The 27,886-nt window shown below is 46.1% G+C and overlaps 1 long non-coding RNA gene across 15 annotated transcripts in view; it reads right to left on the bottom strand.

Moving 5' to 3' along the window:
• LOC107052902 overlaps positions 1 to 27,348 on the bottom strand; it is an 83,040-nt gene extending 55,692 nt beyond the window's left edge. For 6 of the 15 annotated variants that reach the window (XR_006938824.1, XR_006938827.1, XR_006938832.1 and 3 more), the window contains exon 1: positions 4,758 to 4,852. This is a non-coding gene — a long non-coding RNA (uncharacterized LOC107052902). Of the gene's footprint in view, positions 1 to 4,757; positions 4,853 to 16,573; positions 24,113 to 27,135 lie in introns of those variants that run through there. The other 9 variants (XR_006938830.1, XR_006938829.1, XR_006938828.1 and 6 more) reach the window with 4 other exon arrangements.
• Positions 27,349 to 27,886: the final 538 nt, after the last annotated feature.

The raw sequence follows: 27,886 nt of genomic DNA on the forward strand, positions 1-27,886 counted from the left end.
AAGCCTCACAAGTGCTTTATCTCAATTGAGCCAACCTCAGTTTGCTTTCAGATCGCTGTCTGAATCAGTCCCAGCTCTGAGGGAAGAACTAGATGAGACACCTAGCTTCCTTCCTGGGCTCCTCCTACAGGAAGAGATTGTTTACACCTCGATACATCTGAACAATTTCCCAGAACAGAGGGTAGCAACACGGTGTGAATTCATCACAGCAGGAGCCACGCAGCTCTATCTTACTCATTGCCCAGAAGCACTCAAGCTTCAGGGTCCCACATCCTGCTCCAGCTGTGAGTCCTTCCCAAACACCCATCAAAGCATAAGCTTACTACCTTTGCAGCCCTTCTCCACAGGATTAAATTGTTGCCGAGCTCCCTGTTGATATTCCCCAACCTCCGGTCTGCACTGACCACCTTAAGGAACAAAAAACAATCATTTTATCCAACCTCTTGTTGACATGGAATAGAAAGATGCCCTGCAGAGCCTCACTCAATTGAATTCACCTCCTGAATTGGAGGTATGGAACTAGTGGGTCAACCACTGTGTTGACACAGAACCACAGAATCATAGAATCATTAACGTTGGAAAAGACCTGTAAGATCATCTGGTCCAACTGCCAACCCATCGCCACCATGCCCACTAACCATGTCCCTCAGTGCCACATCCACACAGCTCTTGAACACCTCCAGGCATGGTGACTGCACCACCTCCCTGGGCAGCCCATTCTAATGCCTCACCACTCTTTCTGAGAAGAAGATTTATCCAAACCTACAGAGATAGTTTCCATACCGACTCTGAATAGCCAACTTGTCCTGCTCCAGATGCTGCATTAAACCTGAATGGCATTCGTTAGTGATTCGGTAGACTTGATGCCTTTTGGTGGCTGCTTTGCTGTTGTTTGCGTGCCAAAACAATGCCATCTATTATCATTCATGGATATCGCCCATGCTGACTTGCTCTGAGATTTGCTATAGGACACAAAAGGAATTTTCAAGGGATGATTATGCTAGAAATGCACGTGTTTTCAGTTCCTCATGTAGCAGGAGTGCTGTGGTTCCCTGTCTGCAGACAGATGCATGATGTCCTTGCAGAGCTGCTTCCCTCTCTCTTAAAGAGCTTTCAGTCACCATGATGTGGCCTGTTAACTTGTGTTTGGAGTGTGGAATTAGACCTATAACCATCTCATGGCAACTGCCCTGACAGAGAGAGGGCTAGCAAGGGACTCCAAATTGCCATTTGGTATCTGGTGAGTGTGCAACACAGACCAGACAAAGTGAGAATGGAGAAACACAGAATGCACCCAAGGAGCAACCCTGCTGGAGTGCCTGCTGCTGCTCCATGGGAGCCCGCCAAGCACAGCCCTACATTGCTCAGGGAGGGCCCTTCTTCTGCTCAAGGGCATCAAGGTCATGCCAGTGCACTGCAAACATGAAGCGTGGCTGGGGAAAGCTCCAACACTCTGAACTTCCTTCATATTCTAACACTCGTTTAGAGGTCAGTTCAATGTGGAAGGGAAGCGTGGGAGCTCTAAGGAGGCTCACTATCTTCTTGGAGCACTGAAGAACCTCAAACAAACAACTTGATGGATGAGGTATGTCAGTGAGGAACCTGGGAATGGCAAGCATGACTTCTTCCATAACTACCACCATTCTCCCTATGAAGGGTCTATATACTGCAAAGACCTAATCTACTTCTACGTTCTCCCAAGTGCTATTAAATTTATTAGCATGATTGTTATTATTTTTGGGGATCACTTTACATTCAGCAGGGCAGGTGAAGATTAAGTACTAAACTGCATCAGCTGTACTGACGTACTGATGACAGCTGTACCAGAGACACAAAATGTAGCATGGGAATGAATCACAGCATGGAGACCAATGGGGAGAAGGAGAGAATCAGGAAGGTCAGAGTGGTGGGATAATAAGAGAGTCAGCACATTTGTCTCAGGGGCACAGTTTGATGGTGTATAACTCATATGTGACCTGCCAGTATTGAAATAATAGCCAAGCTTTGCCTCTGTTGTCTCCTCTTTGCTTCACCTCTCATCATGACATCTAGTGGAAGTGAAACTTAGACCAAGCTAAGATCAAGGGGAAAGGAAACCAAGAGATGGGTGTTTATGGCTTACCACATTCTCATCTGTGTCAGTGTACAAGTAACCAACAGCTAGGAGGACATCTGTCAGTGTGTGCAAAGGTGTTGAAGAAATCAATCTGACAAGTTGAGAGATGGTTAAAATCAGCACAGGGAGGTCTGCAAGCAAGAGAAGTCGGGCTGAGGCATTGAGAGTTGGCTGGTCCTTAGAAATGCAGCAGTGCGGTGATGACCACAGCAAAAGAGACAGGAGATCACCAGCTCCTCAGTTCATCACTGTGGAAAAGGGGGTACATCCCCTGATGGGTCAGCACCAAATCTGACGGGTCAGGGAACGGCATTACTGCCAAGGTGGTGAAGAAAAGAGTGCAGTTTCACTGTAATGCAAGGTGATGATCTATCCCCAAACGATATATACATTTTTTGGCTGGTTCGGTATCGTGAACTTTTACCACTAGCAGAACTCCGAGCTGTTCTGTTTCGATAAGAGGCAAGAGGGTGTTTCGCAAAACTTTGTGGCAGAACACGTAACAGTGGCCAGAGGGCTGTCACATTTGCAAAACTGGGTGAAATGTTGCAAACAGGCAGGCTGGCGCCAATGGAGAGCAATTCCGAAAAACGAATGTCCGGACACTTCCCGCTTTCTGCCAGGCACCCAAACGCCCTCCAGATACCCTGCTTTTAAAATAGCCAAAATGCCGTCTAGCCTGCCGCACCTCAAGGCATTGCCCCAGCATCCACACCAGGATATAAAAAGTAAATATGAAAAGTAAAAAAGAAGAAGAAGAAGCCAGAGGTTTGGCTATAAGCGTTTTAAAATAATATTGGCTTTGCAGCCGATAGTTGTGCAGGAAACTTGCCATACCACGATGCCAATGACTGAAAATGCCACCAAAATGTCCCTCCTAGGGGCCACCCAAAATGTCTGAGTAGATGGCCATGCCATTGTGTGATTCCTTAAAATAAAATGACTATAATTGTGGTTAAGCTTCAGCAATCCAGGAGCCACATGAAAGAACATAAAAGCCACAGAATAACTTAGCTACATCGTCTACTGGGGCTTTGCCAAGGTTATTTCGGAGATGATGAAATCTCTATCTCTGCAGAATTTACTCTCAATTTCAAGCTCCCAGATCTCTCATTTACCTCTCCTGGAAATCAGCTGTATTGCCTTGAGTTCACTGGTGTTCATTCCCCCGCAGTTGAATCCCATCGTGAAAATGTAATTAAGGATAAGCTGTTCTCTGGCAGCAACCCTGTTCTGGAGGCCCAAGTCCCACCCCAAATTCAGTGCAGACTTAAGAAGAGGCTCTCTGTTCCAGGGCATTGCATTGGAGTGCATGGCTGTCCTGCTGAGTCACTCTGATAGAAACAACTTCTGCCATGCAAAGGTATGCAATTATTTTTGCTGGTGCCTGATCACGTGCAAAGCCAAGCCAGATCACCCAAGTGTAGGAAGGGGAAGAGGAGGAGAGCTGCAGTTTGTGACAGGGGCAATGCAAGGGCATGGCTGTGCAAGTAGATCCAGGCAGCTGGTGCTCTTGTCTGCTCTTCTACCAAAAGAGCAGCAACAGTAGCAAAAGAAATAAAAATTACCACCCACAACTGGAAACTGTTCATCCACAGACCTGCTTGGTGCTAAGAGACCCGAAAATGAGTAGAAACCTTTTCTTTTGCAAGCAGGCTGGTGGAATCTCTGCATCTGGGTGAACTGCACAAACAGCTCTGGTCTGTTCATGGGGCATTTGAGAATGTTCTGCCAGTTCTTTTTCCCCACAGAATGCAAGCAACCACAGAGGAGAAGCTGCTTCCAGAGGTGATCAACTGACTCAGGAGCCTAAACTTGCAATTCAGAAGCAGCTTAAGGCGAGGGCTTTTCAGCAAGAGGGATTTCTAAGGCCCATCAGTTTCTGAAAACAAGATTTTGGACCACAGAGATTTAAACCCATGAAGTGTTTACACCCTTGAATGCCCTCGAATTTAAAGCTGCAGAAGTACCACCCCCACCTCCACGTTTATACCCTGCTCCATTCCTCTGCAGAGTGAAGCTGCAGGCAGCTGCAGCAGCCCTCATGCCCTGCTCTTTGCGTATCATTCCTGAGTTATTAGAGCAAAGTCAGCAAGTGAGCAGAGACGAAGTTATGACATTCAGGGCCGGCAAGTACAGTAGCAGTGTAAACAGCAGACAGGCCCAGAAACTCCTCTGCCGTCCCTTCTATCTTCAAGACTCATGCTTCTCCGCTGTCCTGAATCTCTGGATAGCTTCAAACCTGATGCCAGCCCTGAGCTCTGCTCCCCTGGCAAAGCAGGTACAACCCCTTGCACTAACCAAAGTGTTTTGGTGGCGGGGGGGAGGAATCCCTGCACACTGTAAGTGTCGGTTTCTCTTGTAAAACCTCCTCGAGCTGCCCTGCTGCTATACGGCCAGTGGTTAGAGGGAGTAGGACAGAGGGCCACCAAATGCTCTGCTCCACACCACATCTTCCACAGTTTGTCATAGGCCCTTTTGTACTGATTTTTAAACCTCCCACATGCCTGTCTCTTCCAGCTACCTGGCTCATGAAACCTCCTTGGAAAAAAATGTGTTTACACTGATGAGAAAAGCCTGACAATGTGAAAGACATTGGCTTGAAACTTTAAAGATAAATAAATCCCCATGCCCCAATTACCTTTACTCACAGTGCTTGTGCTCTTTAAGGCATGCCTCCTCAAGTCTGACTCGGGTACGTGGGGCAGCTGGAGTTGGCAGTAGCACGTAAGTGGCACTCAGGCATTGTGTTGCTTGCACTGAGGTGAATGCACCGACAAATAGGAAGGCAGTGCATAATGTGCTGCACTAATTGTATTTACTCCTGTAACCAGGGAAGGGTCTTTGCATATGTCAGCACCTGGAAGAACCTGGAAAGACAGGCACGAGATACAAAACTCCCACTCCTCTTTCCTCTCCCTTCTCCATTCAAGGCACTTCCAGAGAACACAATTAAGGATGGTATTTATTTATTTCTTTGAACGAAAAAGAAAAATTGTGCTTGTGATTTGGGGGGAGAGCTGCCAGAAGAGGAACTGGAGCCCTTCCAACACCTCACAGTCTAGTAGTTAAGCATTGCCTGAATTGGGCACCGGGGAATCTTGAGTCCTGCTTTCTTCCACTCACTGGTTTATAACTCTTGGCATTTAAAAGGCACCTTGTAAACATTTATTTCATTGTTCTTCAGCATATAATTGACTCATTTGCCTGCTTACCTTGTTAGAGGGAGGAAAGCACCCTGCAAGGAGAAGTTCTCTTTTTTTTTTCCCCCAGCAGCTCCTCTCCTGCTGAGGAGGAATGGCACCAGAAGCTCTGTGCCTTCTGCTTCGTGCAAGCACCCCTTCCCCTGAAAGCAGTGTAGGTCACCTTGCAGAGGGTCTTCTGTCTGCGCTGCCAGCTCTTCCCCCACACCTCTATGGCACCCACATGTATCTGCCCACATCACTCCCACCTCATGAGTGAGCCAAGCCAGAATTTTCCACATGGTTGGCTCAAGTGGGGATGGTGTGGAGATGTCGTTGCCTCCTCCCAGCCCTCTCTGCAGAGAAATGCAGTTTCAGCTGCGGTGCTTGAACATTTGCCCTGCTATTCAGCATGTTCATGTTATCCGCGTAAGGGTGGCACACACACCATACTATCCCTAGTATATATGGGGTTGGCTGTCTTCCTGCCCAAATTGATGTGTCTTTTTTTTTAATGTTTCCTCATTGTCATTACTTGCACTTAAGGCACAGGCCAAGGCTTGTTCAGTGCTGCTTCTCTTTTCCAAATTATGTACAAAGTTAGCAGAGAAATTACCGAATTCCAGTAAGGGACTGAGTGACAAATCTGCTGGTTAATCATTTATTGCTGGCTGAACCTGCTGAATAGCAAATATGCTAAGAAGGGGAAAGGAAAGAGTATGGCAAGAGATTAACTGTGGACAGTCAAAAGTCAACCAGAAGGGAGCAAGGATGAGGCTGGAAGGTCAAGTGGCAAGCAGGAAGGCTACTGTAGGGTAAACACTGCCTCTCAGAAGCATAGCTGCTATAGCCTGGACACAAACCACAGAGCAGAGCAGATGCACTGCCTCACTCCCAGTTCAGTACTCTCTGCTCCATGTCTGCAGGCACTGCAGTCTGTATAACAAGCTACTCCAGATGAATTTAGCTGCTTATATGCCTAGAAGAGCTTTTTCAACTGAGTAAGTTTCTTTTACCTTTCCAAGCCTTGGGTCTTAGCTGTCCCCAGAACACGTGCTCCTCACTATGAAAGTGCTGTCATGATCCTTACAGCCATCAAAACCCACATTTTCTCATGCAAAATGTCTGTTCTCATCAGTGGCTCTGTCAGTCCTGGGGCAATGTGGTAGTAGGAAAGGGGAATCCACTCAAGTAAAATCTACTTAGGGAGCAGCAACTGTGGCCACTACCACTAATTATCTATCTAACTACTCACTGGGTTGTAGGCATGGCCACATGGGCAATAGTGTTTATGGTATGCTGTTACTGTCAGTGACTGACAAACTGCAGCCCCGCAGCAGTAATGCAGGTAGGTAGCAATCCCATGTGAGCTCAACAGGGCCTCACCTCTTGCCACGCACACCTCCAGCTAGGGAAAGCAGATGGGAACGGCACCCTGGGGCCAAGGAAAGAGCTCCGTTTTGTCCTCTGTTGACACAGCAACTGCATGCCATTGCCAGCATGCCCAGAGCATGGTGGCGAAACATTGTACCATGGGATATCTGCCCAGAAAGCAGGGTATTTATTTTGAAACGAGCACAATACTTAGTGAATGCCACAATTCAGAGAGGGAAGTACTACAGCCAACATAAACAAAGCAGTTATTGATATATTTACATGACTGAGGTTCCTGTCTAGAATTATGATCGTCCATTGGATTCATTCTCCATTTTTTTGCTCTTCACCTTAGGCCTTAGTGTTGATCCAGATGCAGAAGCAGTTCTGTGAATATTGGTTGATCATCCTATAGCTCTGTTAGCATTAAAAGCTCTGTTAAAGCTCATGCTGGTACGCTCAGGCCTGCTGTCTTCAGTCATGCCACTTCTGCTATGGAGAGGGCCGCAAGCACCACCCTTACTCCGGCCATTCTGGGAGACCTTTGGCTTTAGCTGAGGTCAACAGTGTGAGGTGGTGGGAAGGTGTCTTCAGACAAAATAGGGTGAAAGTAGAGCCTGTTTGCTGTATCCTCCTCCTGAGGTGAGGGGTGAGGAGCAGTTGTGTATACCTGAGCCAGGGAGAGGAAGGCTACATCCATGCTCCTGATGGTGAGCAGAAATAGCAAATGCTCCCTGCCAGGGGAGCCTGTCCCCTCTCTTGCACTGCACTGCCTGGCCATTGCTTTGCTCGTTATTTCTGTGAAGATATCTTGGGCTGTTCCTAGACCTTTCCCATTGCCTTTCTGACACTTTTAGAATGCAACTGAACACTCCCTACCTTCCTTGCCTTGCAGGCACTTATCGAATACTCAAACAAAAATAACGCTCTCATCTATGCAGCCATCAAGAAATAGAGCAACAGAGACACGGCTTAGGCCTTTGCTATCTCAGTACCAGCCTTCATGCAAGCTGCCAGAATATAGCTTTTTTTCCTCCACCTGCGCTTGCTAAATGGGTGTGAGCTTAAAACAACAAGAGATTTAACACATTTTCTTCCTCACCTGTACAAGATCCTGGTCTGATTTTCAGCTGATATTCAACTTCAGAAGGTAAGTTAGGAACAGCAGCAGAAACTAGTTTACCATCTATCTGACTACACAGCAGGCTGGCCCTTCAAAGACAAAGTTTGTTCAAAAAGGCAATGGGCTTTACAGCCTCTTAAAATAGTATGAAGTGAAAGAATGAAACAATCTACTGCCTATTTGATGGTCCCAGCAGGATTATATTGCTTCACAGTGTGCATGGTAAAAACAAGCAAATACAAATGTATCTACCAAAAACTCTTCTATATTTGCCTGTGCACAAGCATAAAGTGCAGTGCAAAATATTTTGGCAGTGAGCATTCTCATTAGAAACAATTAAAATAAGCAGGAATGCTTTGCCAAAGCTGCAGATATCTCTGTCAGTTTGGTTTGGTCCGTTTACCATGCAGCAACGAAAGACCAGCCAAAAGTGAGAGCAAACAGGGAACCAGTATCTCCCTTTGCCCGTTTAAGGCTCTGACAAACTACAGCCAGGCATGATCACTGTGGTCCGAGAGAGATGGGAACAGATGGCTGAAGAGAAAAGGAGAGGGAGAATGGGAGGAACGAAGGTGGTATCACTGGCCAGTCGTTAAATCATTTGATGCCTGACAAAACTCGCTGGTGATTCAGTTTTTCTGTGGAGCAAGCAGCAGATTAAGAGTAGCATCAGCACAGTGCAGAAGCTGAGGTTCTTCACCACCCAGGCTGGCATCAGTGGTACAACATGGCACAGCATCCTACTGGGACAAGGATCATGCTCAGACAGGTTGTCTCTGGCTGGGCTTGAGGAACATTTCCACATTTCTCTTTGCATGCAACACATCGGTGTAACTTAAACATACCAAAGAGTCTCCTCACACCCTGGTCCATGCTCCGTTGGCCACGATGTCCATAATGCATCTGTCCATCTGGCAAACTCCTAGCCTAGCTCTCCACAAGATGTTGCTGTATATTTTGGGTTCATCCACTTAATTTTACCTGACAGACCCTGCAGGCCTTACCAATCCAGTAGCTACTGTTATAGGATTATAGAATCATAGAATCTTTTAGGTTGGAAGACTTTTAAGGTCACCAAGTTCATCCATCCACTTAACAGTATGCAAGCCCACTGTTAAACAATGTCCCTAAGTGCCACATCCATGTCTCTTAAATACCTCCAGAGATGGTGACTCCAACACCTCCCCAGGAAGCCTGTTCCAATGCCTGGTCATCATTTCCATAAAGAACTTCTTCCCGATATCCAATCTAAACCTCCCCTGGCACAAACTGAGTCTGTTGCCTTGAGTTCTATCACTTGCCTGGACACATTTCTATCTCTAGAAGCCCAGAACATACCACATTTCCCATCAAAGCACAAAGAAGCCATAACTCTCATTATGCAAACCTAAGCCCATCAAAAAATGGGGCTATGATATCAAGGACGTGACACCAATTGAGACTTATCTCTGTCCCAAGCAGACTAGAGAATGGGGAGTGAGATGCCATGTAACTGAGAGAAGGTACTGGAGTTGTTGTGGACGCAGCTATAAAAAGGCGAGTGCCACCTCACGGCAGAGCTGGACCTCTCTGTTCCTCCATGTCATTTCAGAGCAGGGAGCCAGGTGTCACCCAGATAGTGAGGAGGTCTTCAGCTCCACTGCTGCACAGGGGGAATTTCAGCCATTCCGTTCTTTAGAACTGTCAGTTTAGCCATAGAAAATATGAAGATCTCTTCCTGGGGGACTTTCTAGGAACTCACTTCAGGATGATTCCTGTTGCTGAAAAGGACATGTATCAAAGCGTTTTATATCCTGTGGGAGGAGAAGGGGAATTCTTTTGCAGACATCATCTCTTCCTTATGTAATTAAAAAAGTCGATGGGAAACGAATCCAGACATGAATATTTATCTTTGTCTTCCTGGTAAGCATTTCACTGCACTAATTCCCTTGGCCTCCTCCCAATTTGCTTATAGAGAGAACCCAGATACACTAGCTCCCCATAAAGACTTGGGCACCTGGGGACATGTAGCCTGGGAACCTGTTGACCCTCACATTGTCTGACTGGGATGATACATGCATCTTCATCTAACGTATTCCCCAAAGACTCACCCCTCAAAGTACTGTTTTCCATAAAGAGTAATGCTGCAGTGATTCTATTAAAGAACAGTGGTGTGAAACTGCTGGCTGGTCCCTTCCCACACAGCACCCTCGTCCCGGAGATGCGTCCAAGTGGGTATGATGGAAATGGATCTATCAGCCCATCTGCATCGGTTTTAGATATTATCAGGACACAGGCCTCCTGCGGTTCTGCTTTCACCACTAATGACCAAACAATCAGGGCTTGGGAAGGGACCACGAACACTCCCCAAGGCGATAGAGAAAGCCTCCTGCTGTGCCTTCTGCTTCCCACATGCTCTCACCTCTAAGCAGATCCCATGTCTTTGCTACCAGTCCTCCCATTCTCAAGGATGCTGCTACCTCCTCTGACTCTTAGATGCAAGAGAGCCCCTGCCCTCTTCAGCAGAGCATGTTTTTTGGTTGTTTTTTTGTTGTTGTTTTTTTGTTTTTTTGGTACAAAAAGCTCTGCTCAGAAACAGGTAAACTTTGCAAAGCCAAGGACCACCAGGTTAGGGGGAGCAGAGGTTGGCCTTCTCTGTATAACTATTTTCCCTCCCAGGTGCAAACACTAAGATACCAACTTTACAAGCTTAAGGCAGTCTACTTTTAACCCAGAGGTTTTCTACCCACACAAAACAAACTGTAATCTGTAACCTGCACATGTTCAAAATTTCTTCCTGTTCTCCCCATGCCTATTTGCCACCCTTTATCCAGCCTCTGTCTTGAACGTGCAATTACTCATTTCCGCCTGTGGTTCTTTCCCCATTGTAACTGCTCACTTCACAAACCTTAATGAGATTAAAGTTAACATGATGAAATTAAGACCGAGCTTTTAGTTTCTCCTCCAAGTTGGGATGCTACTCAGTCTGGATCTCCCTCATCCCACCTGGTGTCCCTGTGATGGCAAACTGTGATGGCACCTCCGTACTTAACGGGCATGCACCAATGGAGGTAAAGACTCCATTCTGAGCAGGAGCAACCTATTTTGAGATGGCTGTTCCTTGCCATCCGTCACCGTGGTTTCCTGTCACCTCTCAGTGGTTTCTCTTTCTGAGCAAGCATTGCTCAGCAGCTCAGGTAGCATCTTCACCTTCCAGACATGTGCAGGAGGATGAAGTGGCACAGGCTGGTCACAGCAGTAGTTTGCCAGCAGTGCACGAGAGCTGTGGGGACGGGAGAGCAGCCCAGCAGCGAGCAGAGGTAGGAGCTCTGCCAGGGTAAACCCTGCTCAATGAGTCAGAGCCCTTAACCAGCTCATATTACCTTACACAGAGTTAACGTGACTCAGATACTACCTGATCACCTGATAGCTGTGATAATGCTATTACGTGTCTACTTGGGAGCCAACAATGTCTTACTATTCCCTGAAAGTGAAAGAGTTGTGCAGGGCATGATGGAGAAACACAGTGAGTCCAAGGGAGTTGCATGAAGCGATCACTCTTCTTCCGTCAGCTCTTGGACAGCCTGACCCTGTCTGTAGGCTGTGGGGAATGGAGGATCACATATCAGAATATAGAGGGGGAGGGGGGAAGGGGGGGAAAATGGAAAGGAAGAGATTAGAAAATAAACATCCAAAAGGAATGGCTTTTTGGACTCTGAAAAACAGAACTGATGGAAGACATGTTTGTGCTCTTTGATTATGCAAGTGTGCCACAGAGAAGAAAGGAATAAATTGTTCACACTGCCCACTTGGAAAGGAGATCTGGGAAATCTTCAGGGAGAGCTGGGGCTGCACAGTGAGGACACAATGTCTTCAGGAAGCTGTGATCTACAGTGCATGGGGATGCCTTGGGAGGTCATGAAAGATGTGTTGGTCACATCCGTTTTAGGCAGTGTTGACTCTCTTTTGATGAGGGGGTGGACCTGGTGACCTTCCTCTCCTCCTACCTCTGTCTTTCTACATTGCAATCAGCATGCTCCTCCTTCTCACAGTGTGAAGTCACATCTGGCCACAAAGTGGAGAAGGGCTCACCACAAGTTCTCACATGTCCAAAGATCAGTGGAGCAGCTGCAGAGAAAGCCTTGCTCAGCGAGGGTTCCCTGGGGCAGCACAGCTCTTCCATTCCCCAGGGCTGTGCACATCACAGCTTTTTGGAGCTTAAGGTATGGTTAGCTCTGGATAGCATTTTTTAGCAAGTATAGCTACTAATAACATATTGACCACCTTCCAGAGAAGTATCAAGGTCCTTCTCCAAGGCAGTCAGTGAAAATACTATAAAAAGAAATGTATGCATGTATATATATGTACGTATATATATATACACATGTACACCACTCAAAATTTAATGCCTCCGACTTATTTCCATGGAAACTACAACAGATACAAAGAACACAGTAACACTATTAGATAGAGCACATTCTCAGCTCCAAAACACTGCTTTTCACTACAGTTGCCACCATTAGCTCTGCACTTTCACCGTGATGAACAAGAGCCTGCATGGTACACTTAGAAATATCTGCACCTGTTGGAGGTGACCCCCTGTTTCACAGCTGCTGTGACAGCACCATTTCTAGGAAAATGTTGCCCACACAGTCCAGCTTTCTGCTGTTTGATCTCCATAATCAGTCAGCAAGTGTCATTGAATGTCAATGGGAGCCATTTTTTCTCTCATGGAGCAATTCAGTGACACACCTTTGCTTCATACGCACTTCCATGTCAGATGCCATGTGTCAGACTGCTCCTCTGCTGCCATCTGTCACATGGCAACAACACGTAATGGAATATTGGTGGGAAGGTTCACACTCTACTGCCGTACCACCAACATCTGCTTCTGATGTTGTGGGCCAATAGAATAACGTAGCAGTCATTACTTTCAGAGCCGCCTATGTATATATGTATATGTATATATATATATTTTTACATACAAATATATATGCATATATTTAATTGCATTGTTTTGACCTGTGTGTACACATACATATATATGTACAAAGCAGTGTCGTTGCCCTAAACTTCTTCTCAGAAATAAATTAATCATTTTAGACTTTAAAAAAAAATAATTAATCACACTGAATTAAGAGACCTAGCATGGAAAATGTTAGGCTAAATACTTAGTGACTGGCAATGTTATGAGCAACTATGAGGAAAAAAACAAACCACGGAATAACACTAAGAGCTGGCTAACTTTACGCAGCACTGCCCCTAATATACAGATGGTATTCTCACGAGGGAAAGCCTCTCCTGACGAGTTTATCACCATGGTAATAATAGTACCAACTTAGTGGGAGCTTTGCCTAAATAAAAGCTAAGAAAAATATTGAGTAAGGATTTGGGATGTTGCCTCATAAAATAATGGTGCAAATAAAGTGCAATGACACCAGGTGTTGTGTCTTACGAGGGCTGCACTTCCTTGTCAGTCAGGAAGCCCAGGTAGTTTACAGAGCACACGAGATCAGGAAGTCCATCAAGATGTTCCTGGCATGGATTAGTCACAGGGCTATCTATCCAAGGGTCAGTCACATGTGTGGAAAATAAAAAATAGCAGCTGATGATCTGTCGGTCTCTGAGCATAGTCAATGTGCACCACAACGCTCCATGAATCACGCAGTGCACACATGCAAGCCTCTTCTCAGATTGAGCCTCCTTCATGTCAAAAAGAGGATTTCTGCATAAATCCAAACAGTGAAGTACAATGCTGAATTACAAAAAAAGAGAGAGAGAGAGAGGAGGGACGTCTCACAGAACTGCCAGCAGCGTTTCCTTTACAGGCAGATGGCAAAATTGCCATAAAGAAACACTTGAAGAAGAAATTGCCAGTAACACTTGGAGGGGGGTAAAGAGACCATCCGTTTGGAATGGAGAAGGAAACGTCTAACCAGTAGCCTCAGACTGTTATATCCCTGTACTTGTTATCCCCAGGGAGAGAAATCATATTTTTGCAGTCTGGGGGCACATCGTTGCACAATCATGTCTAACAACCCAACTGTTCCAGCATCACACCTGCAGGGAGATAGACCAGGCTCCTGGAATGAATCATCCATGCTTGGCATGACAAAAGAGGGAAAACAGAAATAGGCATTTGGCATTACTGACTGCCATAAGATTCACTGCCTCTCCTGAGATGCTGGTGACTAAGAAAATGCTATGTCAGCTGGTTTCTACCAGAGAGAGCATTGGTTTCCTGCTCATGTCTTTCATTTCCCTACTCTTTCTTTGCAACTGAAAGACAAGCTGTCTACGTTATACCCCAGAGCATGGAGTCATCCCCCATGATGAAGACTCAGAGACGTGTGCTGTGGGAAAGAACAGGCCATGATGGGAGGATGAGGAGCAGTGCTTTTCATGTGCAATCACAGAAGACAAGACCAAGAGTTGTGGCTAAATCCAGAACCTAAATATGCAGGCTTATATTACATAGCCCAGCAACCCAGCCAAGCATTACCAAACCATGGCAAGGTTCCCATCCCCTTCTCTAGTCCCACAGTCATGCTCCTCTGACCACAGCAGCCCACTCCAGCATAACACAAGTAAGGAGGTACAGGACTCAATACCTAGAAAACAGTAGGTTCCAATACTGTTCACCAGGCTGTACAGTATGTTTTGCTTTCTTCAAGACTCCTTCTGCTGCAGAATCCCAGCAGAAGAACAGACATAGAAATAGGCAGTGTGAGTGGCACCTTCCCCAGATAGATTCACACTTCCAAGGCACATAGAAGGAAACCAACGTCACTTTGAACAAGTGCTGTGGAGTAGAGGTAATGATGATCCATCACTCCCTGCTGGGCCTGACAGACAGTTCGACATACTCACTCTAGCAAAGCCCACTATCAACAACATCGTTACCACCTTGCAGGCAGTGGACAGTGCATGGTGAATTTAGAGCAATGAAACAGTTCTGGAGATACTGTAAGCTGCACAGGGAGACCAGAATGCAGCATTTGTTGTGGAAGGAGCACAGCATCTATCCTGGCTCTTTCACAGCCAGCTCACTGCTTTTCTTCACATGTATGGGGGCTCGTGAAGGTGCTGCCTCAACCCAGAACACACAAGAGACCTGGGGTCAATAGCATCTACGTGCTGAGGGGATTTCAGTTCACATCTCTAGGGAAAGATGTAGCAATAGGATGTGTGGAGGTAAAATCATTCTCCTACTATCATGGGGGCTCAATCAGATTGGGAACAGGAGGCCTAAATATCCTCTACAGCCAAAAGTACACTCTGCAACCTCAAGATCCATGCTGCAGCATCTCTTGTTCCCCCAGCACAGCTGGCTCATAAAGGTCTGCAATAGGTGTGATGTGCTATCCTTCCACCAACTCCACTCCCAGAGCCCAATCCTGCCACATTCCCACTGAAGCAGCAGAATGCAGACGATGCAACAGGTATTTGTGTAACTATCACCACAGAAGGATTCCTTTGCTTGGGGTAACTTCTCCACCAGCATTATCTAGAGAGTGCAGCTGTACCTTGTACTGTGAAACAGAGATCGCAGTCTCATAAACTCTGTTGGCATCAACCACTGTCACATCAAAATTTGTCCCTGCTATTTCTTGTGTGATCTGGGTAATGTGCCAAAAAGCAGAGGCTATATGAGGGCATCCTTAAGTGTGAGCACACACTTTCCCTAGAATGACAGCTAAAATATTCACCATGACATATTAAAATAAACCAACCCTCCCTTCTACAGAGCCAACTTGTGAACATGTCGGGTGTGTGCAGTCAGATGAATGTCATTGCCAGATAACAACATCTCTCACAATAATGCAGTGTGAAGAGCCAAAGTGAATGCCAGTGAGTGATCGCTGTCACGTCAGTATATTGCAAAAGAGTGACTGCTCTGTTTGCTGTCGCTACACTGTGGTTTTACAGAACCTCAACACTCACCCATGAGCAGCCTCCACAGGGAGTATTCCTCTCCTTTTCATTTGTCCTTGACCATATCTTTAACCAGGTGATTACAAAAATAATCGCGTGCAGGGAAGGGAAAAACCGAAGCTGCACAATAAAGCAGGCATGGCTTAGAAACTGTTGTCCAGAGCACAAGGCAAGAAAACCTTTGGCTGAAGCAAGAGCTTGTTAGAAATCACGGCACTAAGTAGCCCATGATCATTCAAGAAGAGGGTCGGTAATTCTCTAACCAAAATTCCCGCTTCCATCATCTCATTTCTCAATTTAACTTTGAACTGTGCCAGTTTCCAGTGAAAGTCTAAATAGATGTCCAGTGGAGACACAGCCACCGTGGCTGGAGAACAGAGAAGGAGAGTCAGCCTTTACAAATCATGGAAGCAGCCATAAGAAAAGAGCTAATTTCACAACATATGGGAGGTTGTAATATGCCTCCTCTGACTGGGAAAGACGCAGCCTTTCCAGAACAGATTTCAATCCAAGAGAAATATTTATTTTAAAAGATAACAAAGGATTCACAGTTGCACTGTTGATAATAAGAAGGTAACAAGCAAAGCCACGCAAGAGGAGCTTCTCACTCATTGCCCACGTATGTTCAGGGAGTGTCTCAACCCAATCCAACATCTGTCCAGGTATTTGAGCAATGACTTCAGCAGAGATCAGCACTTGGTAAACATTTCCTATCTGAGCTGGGGCAGCACAGATGGAGTTGGGGCAGCAAAGAAAGTACAGGCTCAGGTTGTACCTGTGGAACAGCAGGAGGTCTGAGAGCAGCAGCTTGCAGCTAGTTGAAGTCTACAGCTGAAGACATATACCCAAGGGTGATATACTGTCTCTCTGAAAGAGCTGGGCTATGTATGAGATGCTGCACATTCGCATGCTCTCCAGAAATGCTCAGAACATCTCTATAAATGTCCGCAGGTTCCTAGCACTACACAGAGCTTGGGTCTGTGAGGCAATAAATCACTGTTCCAGAAGTATTTTTGTTGCATAGAAAGAAGACCGTCATTAACAAACATTGCACACTTTGCAGAGTGTCCAGTGGGAGCATGCCAGGATTTGATTCTTGCAAGTTGGTTTCTTGGCTTTCCCTCACTGAAGAGGTCAGAATAATTCCACTCTGATTTTTAACTCATCTGGCTTCCTCTTCTATCCTTCCCACAAGTATCGTGCTCTGCAATTCCCATTCATAGTTCCAGACTTCTTTTCTTTCCTTTTCTTTTTGAGGTGGAGAATGCAGCTTACTTTGCAAGTACTTCTTCCCAGGAACATTTAATATTGTAAATCCAATAATTCTCTTCTGGTCATAGACTTAATCAAGAAACCAGCATTCTGGGAGCAGTTCATACACCTCACCAAGCTCAACTGGGTTTATTAGGATAGGAGAAACAATTAATCTTCAAGATATTGGAACACATCACCTATGGTTTTATTATTATTCCTCTCTGTACTGGGTTGGGGTTCTAAATCTGGAGGACAGAGCTAAGAGAGTGTATTTAAACCACAGAAGCAACAGCCTGGAAGGAGCTATGTGAGTATTTCAGTCATCACATGGTCTGAGAAGCATCCTGCCCATTTCTGTGTTTCTGAGACAGAAAGTGAAAGTTACCTGGCCACTCACCACACTGGAAGGTCTCCCACATCGGGAGCTCATCAAGAGCTGAGGGAACAAAGGCAGAAAAGCTGGAGGGATGTGTCACGGCCCAGGCAGGAGCTGGAGAAGCACGTTATGGAGAAGTCTGCAGACCCCTACTGGGAAGATAGGTGCTTAATTCCCATTGCAGAGGCCCTGTATGACAATGAGACACAAACTTCCTCTGTGACACACTGGAAACAATTTCAGCGACGGTTCCCCCTCTGGAAAAGGGAGCATCTGATACTCATGTTCCACTCATCTCTGCATGGATCAGACAATCCATGGAGAGCCCAGGAAGCACAGAGCAGCTCCTCCAGCAGAGCACATCCAGGTGGCCTCATTGACTTTGCCCTGTCCTGGCTGGAATACGCCTCCAGTGCCCTGTTTCCTGAAATAGGGATGTCTGGCTCGAGGAGAGCAGGCTGTCCCAGCAGTGTTTAGAAGCGATGTAAGTGGAAGGCATTTTTACATGAGCTAATTTGACATGGAGCATTTCAGGAACTTACCATTTATTCCATTCACATTTCTAGCCAGAGACGGTGTCTTTATTTTTATGGTTTGTTAAAAAAAAAGAAAAAGAAAAAAAAAAAAAAAAGGAGAAAAAAAGAGAAAGGGAAAAAAGAGGGGAAAAAAAAGCAGCAGTTAAAAAAAAAAAAAAGAACGAGCACTGAGCAAATAATAACATGTGTGGGTGTGTAACACCCCAACCACGCGGCTACAGCAACATTTGGTCCCATTGACCTTTTTGCTCAAATTAAGATAATTACTCAGCTACTGACAATAATGCGCTGGTTCACATCTGTGGGTTAGTCTACAGAGAGGTACGTGATAAATACTTTATAGTTTGACACATGGAGGTGACTCCAGGCTTGAGCCAAAGTCTAAGGACAAACTGTCCTTAAGTGCAGAATGATTAAACCTTCATTAAATACAAAAGATAGAAAGATGGAAAAAATGATAGACGGGTAGGTAGAAAGACAGACAGACAGGCTCTACATATGTTAAAATAGACCTAGTCAGGAAATTTCTGCTGTAATTCATTCCTGAGGGAAAGAGACTTCCTGCAGACATCAGCAGTTTTTGTTTCCCATGGGATTTGTTTTTCATTTTTCCAGTAGGAAAATCAAATCCATGTATTTAAAATCAGATAATTCAGTGTGAACGACGATACATTATGTCTTTGACTTGGCCCAAAATACTCTTTTAAGTGCATTTGCATACTATGATGCATCGTCTCCTAAGCTTCTGCAATTCTTTCCCATAATACTTCTGGTTCATATGAGAAAATGGGGCTACCGCACAGCCTAGGTCATGCGCCTCCATACAAAAATTCTTTGTAATGCTGAACTGACTCAAGCATTCAGTCAAAATGAACAAACTGACTCAGAACACTGCAACCTTGAACAGTCACACAGGCCATTCCCCTCAGGCTTGTCAATAAAAGCAATTTCCAGGTACGGAAGATTTAGAAAACGTTTCAGAAAACATTTCGCTCTCAAAAACCTTTGTATTTCAAATGCACATCTCGGTCTTGTCATGAAACAAACGCTGAACCATCTATTTCATTAAACAGAAATTCTGATTTCTGTTCTGCTTCCTTGCTACGAAGGAAGAAAATACAGGCCAAGGAAAAAACAAAAAGGTAGTGTTTTCCTACCTCCAGTTGTAGGGTTGATTGCTGCTATTTAAAACAACAAAAAAAAAATCTCTAACCTGGAGATGACGTAATTCACCTATTTACACAGCGTTGACTACCCTTAAATGAGTCTTTTTGCTGCTTGAGCTTGGATATTGCATCTGTGCACTATTTCTGCTAACAAAGGTGAAAGTGCCCCCAGCACGCTGCTAGTGCTGATTTTCTTTTTACAATGATGAGACGCACAAGTCCTCAAGTGATAAAGTTTGTTGCATATTAAATTCTGGCATTGAATACCATTCAGAGCAAGCACCGGGGGCTCGCTTGCAAAGCAGCAAGGCTCACCCCGAGGCCTAGTTTCTTGCAAACCCTTCTGGTGCCGAGCCATCTGGTCCCAAGGCTCCATTCATGTTTGCAGCTTCCCACTGTAATTTGCACACCCACAGTTTGACACCTCTTGGCAAAACAAGGATAGTATTTTAGTGAGAATTTGAGAGTTCATCTTTTTTCTTCTCGAGGGCTAAGGTCACCTTCACGTCCATAGATGCATTTGGCAATATTCACGGACTCTGGTGCAGTTTAGACTGGAAGATGGAAGTTTTACCAACCTACTAGTTTTGATGCAGGTATGAAATAGGCCTTTAGGAAGAAACAGATAACCCTGGGCAGAAGCAGGAGCTGGAATGAGACCTACGAACCTGAGGGCAAGAAAATGCAGAATATGTTGACTTCCTGTAGGCACACTCCAAGCAGATGAGTGGAATATTGGTGGAAGTTAGCACTTTTGTCTTATTCATGGTGGTTTTGAATTAGTCCAAGGTGGAAGCGGGTGTTAAGTAGTACAGCTCCATAGGATAAGTTTTAGCGTAGCAACAGAAGAATCACAGGAACCAGAAAATGGGTCCTTCCCTGTAGCTGACTTAATCTGGCAGTAGCTATCCCTGTGTGACTTTTGCCCTATGCTCTTCATAGACGTCCACTGCCCTTTGGGTCAATCTAAGACAAGATGTGAGACTAATTCCATAGTCCAAGCTGCTAAATCCATGTGTCGATTTACCCATTGATTGTTTGTTTGCTCCTTGAAAATACATGCCAGAAATACATGTGGGGTTTTGTTTTTTTCTGGTGGTTCTGGAGGTCTCACCTCAATCCAGAAGGCAACAAGTCTCTGCCACCTCACAGCTCCTTCCTAGCTTTCCATCCCCTCACAACAGACCAAGTGCAGCAAGCAGAAAAATCCAACAAAACAAAGCCAAACAGCTTCCCACTGTTATTTTAAGCTAGGAAAGGGGATGGGAGGGGGTAGGGGGAGAACAAACTACTCTGCATAAGCTGGGAAATCATTTAGTTTTGGCCGATGGCCCCTTGTGGCTGTGGTTTCCACAATGTCTCTGTATTCTATCTGTGTCAAGATGGAACCAACCTCCTGAAATAGGCTGAACAAGCTAGACAGGAGCTATTTTAATACTTGGAGCTTGTTCCCTTTAGACTTTGCTGAGTGAGGGGAGAGGGTGGAAGAGGAGAGACAACAAACCAGGATGATGTTATTTTAATGCATGCAGCAGAACTGTCAAAACGTAGCAGTTTGGCTGCCTTAGCACACACCCCCATCCACACCATGGCTACTACGTGCAAGGATGCACTGAGCTAGCACCCATGTAGACCAGAATTAACCTCATTTCTGTATGCACAACTCTTACTGGAAAAGCATCATGGTTTTTCATGTCACACCAAGGATGAGTTAATGTCTCCAAATGCATTTGTGCAAGGCATGATGGATGACCCAACAAAAAGTGAGAGGGACCTTCGTGACATGAGACACAAACACATCACTCCTCCACCCGTGCCCCTAAAATAACTTGATCACTGTGGCTCTGCTCAGAACAAGAGGACAACTTCTCTTCAGCATCAGACGTTTCAAAGCTGGGAATCATGACGGGACAGCACAGTCTCCAGAATTCCAGGTGCTTTAACGCAACACAGGTTTTGACTCTATCTGATACTGTGCGATAATAAGGTAGATTTTCATGCACATATTTCATGCACTGAAGCAACACAGACCAATCTTCTCCCCAGGCCTGCCTGGTTCCTGGTTTCATAACAGCCCAGACCACAACTTCCCCTCAGTACTTCACTGGTTTTGCAGCATTTAATAGTCTGTCTTGAAAATGTTCTCCCAGACAACTTGCCAGTGTCATCTGAGACTCTCAGATCTCAGTGCAGGAGGAAGTATAAACATTTGCACCTAGAGAGTTTTCGTACATTTCCGAATGGGAGAATTTATTCTGGTGTCTTGCTAATGGCATATTATACTGAGGGGCCAGCCCCTGCATGATAATCTGGAACTAAATTATCCTCAGTATCCCAAGAGGCCTGATATCATAACAGCACAAAACAGCAGATCCGCTGTACCCCTGACACATAACAGGTTCCTTTTCTTTAACTGAAGAGACAAAGACCATATAACATATTACCTCTAGGTTTCCCTGGAGACACACAAGGACAGGCTGGATGGGGCTCTGAGCACCCTGGTGGAGCTGTAGGTTTCCCTCTTCATTGCAGGGAAGTTGGACCAGATGGCCTTTAAGAGTCCCTTCCAACTCAAATGATTCCATGATTCTAGATTGGTCAGAGAATAACATGCTCCAAGGAGGATATTTGTCAGAAGCAGACAAAGACCCTTTGGCATCCTCTTCTATTGCTAAAGTCACAGGGCAAATATCTTTTACAACCCCCATATCTGGATTCCTCTTTTCCTTTGGACACCTTCTGTATTAAACAATTGCCTGAATCCCAAGCAACACCTCTACATTATACAGCAAATCAGACCAAAAATATACGTGTGCCACTATGCTTCTTCTTCTTTCAAGGTTAACTCTAATTTCTTTGCCCTTGCAACCATACCTCCCCAACACAGCCAGTGAGGTCATCTTCTCTATCAGATGGAAAGAGCTAAAACGTGACACAGGAGATCTCAACTCCATTGGCTGCTTATCTCAGTACCTGCGGCCAAAACAGAAAGCTTACTCAGGCTGCCAAATAAAAATACCTCTTGTAGGCACATTCCTTGCAGAGTACATGGAGAGCAAGCTGAGGAGACAGCAAGGGAGGGCAGTAAGCAGCAAGCAGATTGAATTTAAAGAAAAAAAATAGATTAGATAGATAGGTACATAGATAGAAATAGATGAGACATTGGATGAGAAAAAATAATGCAGGTGAAGACCTATGAAGGCAGAGATGGGTGACACAGAGGACATACTTGTTTTACCAGCAGTAAATGTCATGGCAGACAACACAACTGTATGATGCAGTGCTTTCTGAGGTATGCTCAGTGAAACTCTAGCCTTATTGAATACTATGGCCAAAATCCCATTGAATTTAGTAATGCCAAGACAGATGGGGCTGCCTTGTGTCTCCCAGCACTAGCTCTGGCCCTTCAACCTGTCAAAATTACTCCTGCAACCTGATGCTGCTTCTCCAGTTTCACCCATCACTCTGCCAGAACAAGACCCAAAGGGGCAAGCAGGGAATAACTGCATATATGTCCAATGTGTGTTTTTTCCATCTTCCATGTATGGTGACAATCAGAGTGGGCAGCTAAGAGCAGAATTTAGCACTTGCAGCCCATCACCCTTCAGAAAGTTCTTCAGACCCAGCAGCATTTCCTTCTCAATATCACTGCATCTTGTGTCTGCCTAGGGAAAAGGAACAATTCCTAACTTCTACGGAGGGTTCCTACAGAATTCCAGCTAGTCCAGAGCTTTAGCCAAAATAACTGGAAAGATTTCCACCACTCTGGGGAAGCACAGTGTGCCGTGACACCGCACTGATGCAGAGTGGCAGACACACCACAGCCAGCAGAGCCAGCTCTCGCAACAGAAAGGACTCTGAGAGCCTGCTCTGTCTTATTTCTCACTGTGATTTGATTACACAATGGTCATAGCTGTGCAATGTGGCAGGGCATAAAAACTTCAAAGCAGAAAGGGCTCCTTGCAGTGTGAAGCTACCACAGCACAGAACCAAGCTCTCTACCTTTCTTCCCTGGCTTCCCACTTCATACCCAGTTCAGTTCAAGGTCAGAGCCATTACCTTCAAGGTGTCCCACTGCAAGGGCCTAGGTGACTGAAGGCCAGCTAGCACTTGACTGACAGCTCGACTTCTGGAGCATTCAGGAAATCTCAGCTGCAAGATGAGCCCATTTCCAGATGGCTGGAACAGACCCAGAGCCACTCACAGAGGGATCTTCTGCAAGAAGACACCACGTGTCTTTCTACTTCATGTCCTTCTTTCATCCTTCAAAGACACAAACCAAAAGTGAAAGGAAAAATAAACACCTGAAACACCCACCTGTGTTCTGACAACAATCATATATGCTCCTCGTGCTGCTCAGGTGTTCAGAATAACGGGTAATGAAGGGGTTGTAAGGATCTTTGCACAGAATCTGCTCAGTGCTTCTCAGCATGGCAGGAAAAAAATAATTCTGCTTTCCTGGGCCAAACTGCTGGGTCAAATGGGTGGGAGGAATCCACTTTGCTGTTCTTCCTGCAGCAAATGTGTTATTCAGCTCCTCTCAGTAGCTGCATGTCCCAGCACCCCTACTCTAACCTCAGAAGAAGGGAAAGGAGAGGGGAGGGGGAGAATCTACAGTGCCAGATGAAGCACTGATTCGTAGCCCTGCAGCTCTGGCACTTAGGTTTCAGTGGATGCATATAACACTCACAAGTGATCTGTGGATTCAAAGGCCATCATGGACGTAAGTGGCATGTGGCCTAAGCACAAACAAGTGTCACCTTGTGAGGCACGTGTGCTCAGAACCAGGTGCGTGTCGCTACAGCAGCACTGGAGGATATTGCCCTGACTTAGCTATAAAAGGAAGGAGGGGGATGGACAGTGCGGCAGGTACTGGAAATTGTTCTTGGCTCCTAGCTGCACTGTTTGATCTGTTCAGTGGGTCATGTGCCAGCCAGTCGCCTTTCTGCCTGTGTTTGCAGCTCTTGCATGTCTGAATCCTCCTGGACAGCTGGTTGGTTTAACTCCTTCCACTGCCTTCACCTCCCGCAGTAAGGCAGCACCGGGAGCAGCAGAACGAACCCCAGCAGGGCTGGAAAACAGAAAAGGGTTTGAGTTATGTGAAGATGCTTTTTGGATTGGTAAACGAAATGGTGAATTTGCTCAAACCCTCAAATTAATGGTGTTCTTGCTGCTGATAAAAAAACAGCCACGATCGTGATCCTTCTGAAAAGTGTTTCCTAACATAGCTTTGATGGAAAATTAACCAGAGCGGCCTCTGCTCTGTCAAGCTTTGAAGTCCTGGCATTGAAACCTGTAACACAAGCTGAAGAGTCATGGATAACAGCAGCGGATAGCACAAGCTGGGAACAAGGAAATAACTAGCAGGGAATTATTCCAGCCTGCCAGCAGCTCTGTGAGGGCTGAGTGTATCCCTCTATTTCCATCTCTTTGGCCTTTTGATGAGCCGATTGCAAGGTGGACTGTGACATCTCACACTTCAGACCGTGCACCTGTGTTTGCCCTGCTGCAGCCTGAGGAAATCAAGCTGGCATCCTGGGAATGCCAAACATCAATGAAGGCTTCTCCATTCTACACCCTCCTTGTGGGAAACCTGTTGCCTGTTCATGCAGCTCAATAAAAACAAGGGAAGAATCCTGATTGTGAAGGATGAGCTGGGAAAATCCCACAGAAAATGAGAAATAAAGGAAGGGGGGGGACATCCTTCCACTCATCAAGGAAGCTTGGAGCTGTCACGGTCATGCAGTGTGTGAATGTCCACAACACGAAGACACCACGAGAAAGATGTGGAGCTGTTGGTGTGGACCCAGAGGAGGGCCACAAAGATGATCAAAGGGCTGGAGTACCCCTCCTATAAAGAAAGGCTGAGGAAGCTGGGGCTTACTCAGCATGGAGAAGTCCCCATTTACCGTGATCAGTGAGTGTTGCTGGCTCAACCAGGGTGGAAAATTAGGGGCCAGCCTTCTGACTGCCAGGTTCTGGAGGGTAGTGGTAAGGGAACAGGCATCAATGCAACCTGCATCTTCTCAGGGACAAGTGCCAGCAGATTCTTCCGGACAGATTCTCTGTCATCTCCAGGCCTCCCTCTATCTTTGGGTCTGCCATCAAAAGTGTTATCCTTCTAGCTCCTTACCCAAACACCTATTCCCCATACCACCTGTCTCCAAAAGTAGAGCCTAGCTGCTACGCAGACCTGAGGTGGAGTCCTGGCTCTTTTGTGAAGCAACCTTTTACTCTGTGTCCTGCTGAAATGATTGACATTTGCATGGATTCTTCTGCCATAGGAGAATAGGGCTGAACTTCTGGGGAACTGGAATTGTGTCTGAATTCCTGTGTGGGCTCTGCAACCTGTGGAAGATGCTGCCACTGTTTAGTTTTTGTAGCTAGAGCTTTGGGACTACAGACCTCCACAGAGAAAAGTCCCGTGTATTTTTCTATAGGCATCTATCCATGTGCAGAAGAGAATCATAGGATCATTAAGGTTGGAAAAGACCACTAAGACCATCTCGTCCAACCATCAGCCCATCTCCACTGTGCCCACTAACCGTGTCCCTCAGTGCCACATCCACACATTTCTCCAAAGGAAGCTTCCCCGAAGGCTGAATTACAAGACAAAACAAGCCTAGATGAGCTGGGATGCTCAAATCAGCAGCAACTATACAAAAGCCTGGAAGAGCAGCAGAAAGACAATTTTGCATCCAGACCCCTTTCACAGCAGACAACCATGTCACATGAATGTGCTCAAAAGCACCTTCGTAAAACAGGCTGACAGCTGCAGTCTATAAAATATCCTACTGGAATGGCAGCTCTGCATGCCACCCAGCCAGCACCAAAGAGCTGGTGGCAGGACATAACTGGCTGCACTCAGCTCCAGCAAACAGGGTGGTTTTGTGAGATAAAGACTGCTCCTGCTAAGTGTCCATATGAAACATCAGAGGCATCATGTCGAGACTGATTTTACTATTGATAAATTGTTTTCATGAAGATGTAGCTTGAAAAGTATGAGGAACTTCCGTCCTCGTTAACCTTTCATGTCCCAGCCCTATGTGCTACTTGTAGAAAAGAACCACTCCTTTGCTCCAGCTTACTACTGTCCACACATACCATTTAGAAAATAAGTAAACATTTTTATTTGTTTGTTTGTTTCTAAAGGAGGTGGGGGTGAGAATGTTTAAACCTCTGGAGCTCAGAATTTATTAACCATATCAAAGTCATTGTGGGCCTGACAAAATTCCCCTTGTTAATTGGGAGCAGCCTGCAAGGAATTACAAGATAAAGTCAAATATTTGAAATGCTTTTTCCTATTGTTATACTGCTTTGCTTAACTGCCCTGGCAAAGCTGCTGTCAGTTATAAATTTCTGCCCTGTGCCAAGCCATCCCAGTAATAACGAAATGTGCGTGCTCCTGAGTTACCCAGGTTGCTGGCCTCCTGGCAGGTTACTCTTTCCTACCTGTGCCTGTAGCTTGGGCAGTGCTCTGAAACAGGTGTATGGAGGCTGCAGCCCATGAAGAAGATACCTGGCTGCATGCAGACTTCTCATCAAGGTTCCACCAGCACATGGCATCCTCAGGCTGAGCCTCCCTGATATCCTCATGCTCGACTGCCATGGCACAGCTCCCCCAGTGCCTCTACCGTCTGACCCCTTCCCAGCCATCCCTTCTACCTCATTACTTCCACGCCAGATGCCCGCCTGTTTCAGCCCTGTGTCCTCAGTCCTGGTCATGCAACACTTCCTTCTCTTGGCTGTTTTGGAGACAGGACATCTTGGTGTAGAATCATAGAATCACAGAATCATTGAGGTTGAAAAAGACCTCTAAGATCATCTGGTCCAACCACCAGCCCACCCCCACCATGCCCACTGCCCACGTCCCTCAGTGCCACATCCACACGGCTCTCAAACACCTCCAGGGACGGTGACTGCACCACCTCCCTGGCAGCCCGTGCCACTGCCTCACCGCTCTTTCTGGGAAGAAATTTGGTCTGAGCCAGTGAGGACCCTGCTATGTTTTCTTATGTGCCATGTGCAATTCAATAGGCCTGTTTTATTCTTTGATGAGAACGTAAATTCACCAGGAACTTAAATACATCTCACCTGTCACGCGATGACAGATTTCTCCAGACGAAGTGCCTGATGCACCAACTGCTTGCACAGCCTGGCCACAGGGTGATTTTATGTTTGTCCAGATCACACGGCGCCTCGACTTCAATGAATCTCCCCATGCATTAGTCAGTTGGGGCAGCTGCCCCCATCCAGGGGATGACAAAATGTCCACAGTGGCTAAGCTCCACACCCTACTCATACTGCAACTGAGCAGAGCGGCATCTCCCCCTTTTGCCTGCATGCCCACAGCCCTGTGAAGAACACGTGTGGAGCCCCACGCCCGTGCTCTATGGACTCTGCGTGGTTAGCTGTCCAGTCACTTGCCCTGCTGGAGGTGGTGGCCAAGAAGCCACACCTGGGAAGTAACGCGGTGCCGCTGTCAGACAGCCCTCTGCCACCCTTGCTGCCAGAAGGAATCACACCAGGATGGCATGACAGGCCACCCTCCTCACTTATCTCCCTGACTCAGAGCTGGGCTGAGGTCAGTGCCTCCTATCAGTGCCCATTGGCAGCTGCCAGGAGAGTGCTGTGCACAGCCTCTGAGCAGTGCCTCCAGGCTTCCCTGAAGTGAAGATCCAGCGTTGGCATCCTGAGTCTGCACTCTGCAGGAAGGCAGCTCAGCATGCTCACCTCCTTAGACCATAAAAGCTCACATCAAATGTTTCTCAGGGAATAACAAACTCCTGAGTAGGACTTGGGATGTATGCAGTTTTAGAGAATTCCCTCTACCTGTCGGTGCATT

The sequence above is a fragment of the Gallus gallus genome, chromosome 3 (assembly GCF_016699485.2).
Source record: "Gallus gallus isolate bGalGal1 chromosome 3, bGalGal1.mat.broiler.GRCg7b, whole genome shotgun sequence".
Lineage (NCBI taxonomy): Eukaryota > Metazoa > Chordata > Aves > Galliformes > Phasianidae > Gallus > Gallus gallus.